This window comes from Lactuca sativa, chromosome 3 (assembly GCF_002870075.4).
Source record: "Lactuca sativa cultivar Salinas chromosome 3, Lsat_Salinas_v11, whole genome shotgun sequence".
Classification (NCBI taxonomy): domain Eukaryota; kingdom Viridiplantae; phylum Streptophyta; class Magnoliopsida; order Asterales; family Asteraceae; genus Lactuca; species Lactuca sativa.
Window position 1 is genome coordinate 237,159,793 of NC_056625.2, and position 9,375 is coordinate 237,169,167.

The following is a 9,375-nucleotide window of genomic DNA, read 5'->3' on the forward strand; positions in this document are numbered from 1 at the left end:
CTTCATATGAGGAAGTTATGATTTTTCGAAGTTTCAGACATAGCAAGTAGACAGCTAAAAACTCGAATTAGAGATCGAGAGACTTTTAGCCGACACAAACTAAATGAGAATCGAAGGTCTCAACAATACTGGCTCAACGGTAACAAGTCTGACGAAAACGGACATCGGATGAAGAAGTTATGGAACTTTAACGGAATTTTCCTATCTCGACCTATTAAAAATATAATATTAAAAAATAAATTCAAACTTAGCTGATGGAGTCTAAACAAAAGTTGTAGATCTTAGTCTCACCTACGCGTGGATATAAAGAACGTTGAAAATGGAGTTCGTATGAGGAAGATATGAATTTTTGAAGTTGACTAAATAATTAAAATATAAATTTAATTAAAATCTGGTATTATCCGAAGGCGGAGTCATCGGACCAATCCAGGTTACACCCAGCGTACCCTCGTACGCCCCGAATACTCGGATGCTCGGCCTCAATTTGTCCACGTTGCTCTGATGCTTCGACCGAGGATGCGGTCATGCATGACGAATGAGTACGCCCCGTGTACTCTCGTATGCTGAGCATACCGAGGACCTCCAACCACTATAAATAGAATGCAAGGATGCCAACCATTTTTGTTCAATTCTTCCCTTTCTCACGCTGAAGCTCTGCATTTCAACCCTCGGAGTCATCCCAAAGTGCTGGTTTTCATGTCCAAGTTCGGAAGGAAGTTTTATGCTCCCGAGATTCCCGAGAGGCCCGAGAAATCCGCTTTCTCAAGTAGAAGTTCTGCTTGGTTTTCGTGTCACTTTCTTCAGTCAATCAAGTGAGTTCATACCCCTTTAATCCACACTTTCAAATGCTTTATAAATTCTTTTTATACACATTTAAAGGGGGAGAATACAAGTAAACACACGGTTATTCCCGTGTGAAAGACATAAATCTTTGTTATACTTTTTGATTATAAAATCAATCACACACTACTAGAGAAACAGCCTTTCACGACGCGCAATCAATGACACGCGCTGATAGAGGACGGGCATTTGTGTGTGCCCTAAAAATTGATGTTAGTTTTCCAAAATATGAAGCATAGAGGGCACGCGTTTTTGCGTTCCCTTAAATTAGTGTCTAATAAAAATAAAAATAAAAGCACGGAGGGCACCTTAAATAAAATGTGCGCCGTCTAACCATGTCGTTTTATAAATTTTAATGAAACGCGTGTTGCATCTCTCATGGGGGGAAATGAAATCCAAAAAATTAAAAACCCCGCTTTGTTTCCACCGGCTGAAAACCCTAGCTCGTCCCTGTTGAAAACCTGCTTTCTTTCTTTCTTCTCTCTTGATTCTCAAACATCCACCGCTTCACTTCTCCACAATGTGCTCAAAGTAGCCGCTCAAGTACCCGACAGTGGTCCATGTGTCACATACATCGGCGAAGGCGGTTCCGACAATTTCATCAAAATGGTCCACAACAGAATCGAGTATGGTGACATGTAGCTAATTTCCGAAGCATATGGCATGTTGAATCCATTGGGAAACTCTTGAACGAGGAAATACACAAAGTGTTCTCGGAATGGAATCTGGGGGATCTTCAAAGCTTCTTGATTGAAATCACCGCAGACATCTTCGAAATCAAGGACGACAAGGGAGACGAATATCTAGTCGACAAAGTGTTGGATAAAACAGGCATGGAAGAGACCGGAAAATGGACCGTCCAACAAGTGGCAGATCTATCAATCGTTTCCCCCACAATCGCGGCGTCTCTGGATTCGTGATTCCTGAGCAGATTAAAAGAGGAACGTGTTGAAGCTGCTAAGATCTTTAAATACGGTGGGTTCGGTGATATTTTGGGCACTCAAAATGTGGATACACAATAAACTGGTTCTTTCACGCCCTCAACAAACATTCTATCGGGTTCGTAATTCCTTTCCAAATCTTGGGTGTTAATCTTTAAATCTCAATCTTTAATTCGGAATTACGAAATTGAAATTGTGCATATTCTTTTTATGCACGGACATAACTACTTCAAAATTGACCTAGATATACATCGATTCAACTACATCTCATGGAAAGCACTTGATGCATTCCAGGGACGATTGAAACATGGGATTCTTGGCATTGGGTTAACGATTCAGGTAAATTGGGTTTCTGGTTTTTGAATATGGAATTGGATTTTGTGTTGTGATTCATAAACTGAATATATGTATTTGATTGGATTCTCAATTTTTAGGCATGACATCCTGAAGAACTACCCGAGCAAGTTGTATGCTGTGTTAGGCTTAACAAGATCGACTTTTCTGATCATGGTCAAATCCCAAAAATTTTAATACCAAATAGTGATTAATGCTACAGAAAAATGAGAATGGCTGTGGAGTATTTTGAATTGAGTAGGAAAGGTGCAGCCCTCATGGATATATTAGCAGAAATGCCAAAGTTCCCTGAACGTGAGGTATATTTAGTTTAGGGTTTTAATTGATCTATTGGTTTAATAGTTGACCAAATCTTAGATAATTGATGTTGACTTTGATTATCTATTTGAAGTTCTCATTGATTAAGAAAGCAGAAGACAATGAAGTTGATACGGCAGAGCTAAGCTGATACTGCAGAGCTAAGTCCTCATTAATAATCCACAACTTAGTATGGTTAAAATCCGCACCGTTGACGATAATTCTGTGAATGTCTTGGAAAAGGACTATTATACCCTTTCTGTAGGTAGGAAGCTAATCATTTTGCAGATCTTATGTTATGGTGCCCTGGATTCTACAGAACTAAGGGCAGAAATAGACAATCGTGAAGAATTTGAAGTGGGACCAGATCCTGATGCAATTATTGCATTCACTGAACCTGTAAAAGACACACCTATAAAAAGACGAGGTCTCCCTCCTAAAACCCCTTTACCCAAGGATCAAGAACCTGTAAAAGATATTCCTATTCCTAGTATTTAAAACCAGAACCTCTACTCATTCCGCCAGGATCACACATAACCTATTAACACAAAACCAAAAAAGTTATCTTTTTATGATTTTCCCAAAATACCCTTTAGTTAATTAACTAATTAATGATGTTAAATTCGGAAGCTAACCTTGCAGAAAGGAATATTACCACAGATGATGCTTAAGCATGCTGCTCGACTAGGTAAAACTTTTTTGAATCAATAGTGTTAAAAATCATATACCCAATTCTTTTTTTTTTCATTTCTAATGCTAGATGTATGAGAAACAGAAGAGTTCACTGTTTTAGCAATTTGGGTATCTGAAATTCTTGAAGTTTGTTGTGATTTCAATCTAGATTCTTGTAATGAGGTCATCTGATTTATTCTTTCATGTTTTTCTTCTCTTCTATCTGTTCTTGAAGTATCTAAATGCACTTCTTGTTTTTCATTTCTGATGTTAGATTGCATATGTGAAACATAAGAGTTCTCAATTTTAGCAATTTGGGTATCTGAAATTCTTGAAATTTGTTGTGATTTTACTCTAGATTCTTGTAATGAGGTCATCTGATTAATGGTTTCACCGGCACTGCATGTCCACTTGGAGCTAAAGGCATATTAAGTTCTGCATCCAGATAGGGTTCATTATCAGGTTGAATATATGAAGGTACCCCTTCACCTTTAGTTTCTTGACCCATGTATGCCTCCAAAGCATCAAGTTCTTAAACATTTCCATGAAGTGAAGTTAACATTTAAAAAAAGAAAAATAATAATAATGAATTTGTGCTTACCACCCATGAGATCATCTTCATCAATATCATATGGCACACTAAACTTCTACCAAGAGATTCTTGTATCTCACTGCTTATATCCATCATGTCCATCATTTCATCTTGCAAGTTCTAAACATAAAAACAAGATTAAATGATCTGTAATTACAAAGTATCAAAAGAAAGATATTCATAATATTTATACTAACATCAATGTCTTGTATCTTCACAGTTTTCATCATTCCTTTCAGCTCTTTGTTTGATCCTGTTTGTAGCAAATGCTTGATAATTGTGGCATATACTGTTTGCTGAGCATCTTTAATACCTTCTGAAGCGAATGCAACTTGATCTAGGTTGATTGTTTGATTGTACAACATGTCACGTTGTCCTTCATACCTACTCAAGTATAACTTACTTTAATTATCAACTCTACAGTAGATCCAAAAATTCAAGGAGGTTATCTTGCCTTCACTTCTCAGGTAGGTTTTTTAATTCATACCCATGTTCAAAATACAAAAATATGTGATCGTTTTTTATTAAACATTTAAAATGCTATAAAGTTTATATGTTATTGTGTTGAAGGACTCGCCTAGTGTACTTCATTTGAAAAAATTATCAGATGTTGTCTGTAGGTAAGAAAAATTCTTCATTTCCTTCTTTCTTATTATTCAGATTTTACAGTGTATGATTTTATGATTTGGATTGCAATGAAAAATATTAGATATGGAGATGCTCAAATCTTTGCCATTAGATTCACCTGAGCAACAGGAGTACATAACAGCCATCCAAAATGAGGATGGATACAACTGGGGGTAATTCTAATTCATGCTCTTTAATTCTTGATTCTAAAATTTGATTTGTTCTAAAAATTATAAATTTACTCTTTTTTTTTCAATAAAAAGTTATAATCCTGTGTTATGGGGAGTCCCTAAACGAAGCTATTCAACTAACCCTAATGTTGGAATAGTGTCTAAGGCTGCAACTATATTAGGCAAGTATTTGATCCAGTTGTGCATGGTCCTTTTGGGTTGCCTTCACCATAGCAACTTGATGGATGATTTGTTAAGTGAGAGTAAATATTATAAGGAATAATATATGGTTATTTGATTAATATAAGTCATAGATTAATTGGAATTAATTTGGTGACTTAAAGAGATTAATTAAATAAGAGGGTATAAACTGTCAATTGTTTGATAGTTACACTTTAGACTATAAATCCTTATCCTAGATAGGATGGACGATTTCTAGGGCTTGGATAAGCCAAAATCGTCCATAGGGTTATCAAGGATAGGATATGGATCAACTTAAAGTCTAAGTTATCCAATTAGGGTTAAAGTTGTAATCCTTAAGGAGTCTACAAGTATAAATAGACCCTAGGGGTGAGGGAATTCGATACACCATCTAAAGTAAAGATACTCTGGCCGAATTCCTCCCCTCTCCTCTCTCCTAAATCATCTTACTTGCTTTTGGTGTTTCTAAGCCATTAGAGGAGTTACAGTTGTGACTCTAGAAGCTCCAAGACAACAAGATCAACAAGGAATCCAAAGATATGATTCTAGATCTATTTCAATGTTGTTATTTAACCTAATTAGTCATTAGAAGTCTTGGATTCAAAGCATGTTTAATTAGAAAGCCTAGATCCGAGCATTAGGGTTTTGCATGCGCACATAGGAAAGTTCTTATGGCTAAAACCCATCACCTAATGGTTCATTTCGTATAATAGAGCCTCACCTTATTGTTCATATTAACTCTTGTTTTCAATAAAAAAAATCAAATCAAACATGGTTCTGTAACTTTTGTTCATATTAACTTTTTTTTTTAACTATGATTACAACATGGATGCACTATGTGGTCCTGATGGTGAACTTCTAGAGAAGTTAAGGAATTTAGAGCCTCGCCTTATTGAGCACATTAGTAATGAGCCTCGTCTTATTTAGAAGCCTTATGCTACAATTATTTTACAAGAGCAATGGCCATTTATGTAATTTTACCAGTGCCTAAATCTTGTATCAAAATGCATATTGTACAGTTGACAGCATCCGGAAAATTTGAGGAATCTTTGGCATTGTTTAAGTTACTTGCACCAGAAGATTCAAACCTTCGAGCCTCAAAGTAGCAGTCAATTCATATCAGGTAATATTTATGGACCTGAGAAGTTTTTTGGATATGAGTGGTAAAGTTTACTATTCAAGAGCTTCATCTGGTATGTCAGATGACATGGACAATTCTTCACTTTCTCATACACCGAAGAGGTTATTTCAGATGCTGTTGGACACACCCATGAAAGCAATCAATCCAAAAGATCAAACAAGGTAACAATTTAACATTATTTAGAGTGAAGAGTATTAAAAGTTTTGATATATTTTTTTTAATTTTCAGGGGAGAGTTAACATGCCCCTTGACTCAGGTGCTAGAGAGATGGCATCAATATTAGAGATATGGGATCTCTGGGAATCTTCAAAATGAAATGGTATGTTACTCTTTGATAATGTCAACATCATCCATCAATTATGTTGTGGGGTGAGTAGACTGCATATAATGATGTTCGAACTTTTATAAAGATTCCTAAATCATATTTGAAGTTTCTTTTGTTTACTCTTCATGAAGGAGGTTCTAGAAGCAATTCGTATAAGCTGTACATGGTACCATACCAACAAGGCTTTTGCTGATTTTGTTAAGCAATTTGGTCTTCTAGTTCCCAAAGTTTTAAGATCAAAGTAAGTAAAATTGATTTAAATCCTAATGGATTAGTTTACTTATCACTTGTTAAGCAATTTGATCTATATATTTCTTCCAGTTCAATCGTCGCCATCGATCCAAGTCGACCTCGATCTAGATTAAGGTCACCGTGGGTTGTTAGTTTTATAGGAATGTATAACTCATGTTAGCAATGTATTACTTTTGTTTAACATTTGAATGATCATTTGTATGATATAATAATTTGTGGAATTTATTTTATTTTTTATATATGAGATTTTATTTTATATTATGAGACATTAAATGTGTCATGTAATTTGAAAATTAGTAAATTTATGTAAATCTATAAATAACTTTTTTTAAAAAAAATAAAAGTTATGATACGCAAATATGTGTGTCATCTTCATTTATGACATGACCTTTCTTGATAGCTGCTTACGCATTGCGTGTCATAAATGCGCGTCGTAAATGTTCGTCGTCTCTAGACGACACGCAAAAGCGTGTCATCTCTCGTTATGACAGGGCCTTCTTTGACGCGCATTTGCGCGTCGTCTGAGCGTTTTACGACGCGCAATGAACGTCGTAAAAGGCTGTTTTTCTAGTAGTGACATGTGATTTATAAGTAACATACAATTGGACTTACTACACTTTTAGCCGTTTCACCAAACAGAGTACTTCAAATAGCTTTCTCAAATGTTTTTACATGTTAAAACACTTTTAGAAAGTGTCTTACAAACTCTATGTTTCCTTTTTGATTCTGTTATAGTTGTGTATCAAACAAAGGTTCCTTTATACTTAAATTGTTTTTGTTAAACAAATACTTCCAAACCGTTTTTTAAACTGACATCAAGTCGAACTTTTCTTAGGTATTAATCTTTTTCAAAGGTTTTATAAAACTACTTGTATGCTTTTATATTGTCAATTGCATGCCTGTATAGGTATAGTTTTATAAATAATGTTTCAAAGACTTAGGAAGGCTAACCCGCTTTATTTCCTTTTCCCTGTTGGGATGTGGTCTAGTAGGGTATCGGCTATCCCTCCGAAGGTCATTTAACTATCAGTTATATATCATGTATACATATAGAGACATAAAAGTTTTCCTCGGTCGGTTCAGTACCTTTGGGTAGCAAAGGCATACCTCAGGTTATACACGTATATGTTAGTAACTATTATAGGTATAGTTAGAAGATACCACTTACTATTCCTAGTATAGGGAAATCACACAGGAGTCACTTCATTCATGAGTCTATACTAGTACATTACATGATACATGAGTTCATTCATGAGTCTATACTATTCCTACACCCAGCTGTTAGCTACAGAGGTAAATGTACATCTACGGATGTCTTAAGTTAACACTGTTAGTTATCCTAGTACAAAAGGATAATACTTAGGTAATTATATTATTTCTTCCTTTGCATTGTGACACATTCACATGATCGACGAGGTAGGATATATTTGATATCGATAACTAATTTCCTTATTACCTTTATAATGTGACTCATACACATAAACGATGAGGTATACTATAGTTTTATACTAATAGTTTAAAACACGGAAAAACCATCACATTTACAGAGATGCTTACCTTAAAAAAAAATACTAGGGTGTTGGTAGAAGACTTCTTTTATAGGGATCATAGGGATTTCTACGTTTATTCAAACGCTTTCCATTACTTACAAACCTTTACATACTTATACGAACTTTCTTTCAAAACAATGTCAAGACTTTCATTACAAGTTTTACAAATCAAGACACAGTAATACTTATGAATTCACCAGCTTTATTGTTGATACTCGCTTTCAAAATAACTTGTATTCTCAGGTCACAAATAGACAGGTACGACGACCAGGCTTTGTGAAGACGGAGCAGTCCAGACTCGTCTTTTTTTTCTGATTGTTCATTTATTATTGTATATTATGAAAGAACACACTTGTAATTACAATTATACTATTAACGCAATGGATGATGTTGTTTCTTGTTTACTACTTTGCATTGTTGTGATACATTAAATGACGTCCTCCGCCCCAGAACGTTTCCGTCGTTCTCGGTTTTGGGGTGTGACAGATTGGTATCAGAGCATTGTTTATAGCGAATTAAGTATATCAACCCATAAAATATATACTAACTATAAATACAATGGGATTAAAAATAATCTGACCAAGAGTTTATGCTTTTAAATAATAAAATACTTGATTGAGTATACGTGCCTGCATTCATACTAAAATCCGTGTCACAATGACAAGAACAAAAGTATTACGATTGTTGAATATTACATGTAAGCTCGGGGATGTATGGTTAGTCCTAGGAATGGCATAGTCTGATCAACTATGTTGGTCCGAGGAGTGATTAGCACATGCCTAAGAATGGTTCTGACGTGTCAACAAGTCTAAAAACTTACCAATACTACCACAATGAGAAGATTATAACAAAACCTATGTCTAAAATACTATAAGAGTATTTTGTGTTACTATAATTACTTACTTGAGAAATAGAAAAGGATCTTCATTACTAAGTTGATGGTTGCTAAGTGGATACACTAAGGTTATATGTAACTAGGATGTCACAGACTTAGAATCGGTGAAATTTTTGCTTTACCCCTATTCCTTGTGAATTTGGAGTTAAGGTCACTTATTCGAAGGCCAATCCTATTTTGATTACATATAACTGGTATGTACTTTACAAATAGTGATGTAACTAATGAAGATTATCTAATAATTATTTTCTTACCCCAATCCTCGCATAGATAACATGGCTGGACTCCATCCCCACGGTAACCCGTACTTCCCGAACCAAGGCAATGCTGGATGGTTCAGAGAAGAACTAGAGAATGATCATCAAATCCGTTTTGAATGATCACCATGCTAAAGACCTTTCAGATAATGATAACTCCAAACTCGAGGATGAGAACCTACCCCCGGTAGCTCCCAATTCAAACCCTAACCCTCGTCCAACTCTTCATGGCCCGACGCCTCCTTGGGTAGAATGCTTGGA

At 35.4% G+C, this 9,375-nt stretch overlaps 1 pseudogene; it reads right to left on the bottom strand.

Annotated features, from left to right (window-relative positions):
* Positions 1-3,477: 3,477 nt before the first annotated feature.
* Positions 3,478-5,704, bottom strand: LOC111902452 (vacuolar protein sorting-associated protein 60.1-like; annotated as a pseudogene).
* Positions 5,705-9,375: the final 3,671 nt, after the last annotated feature.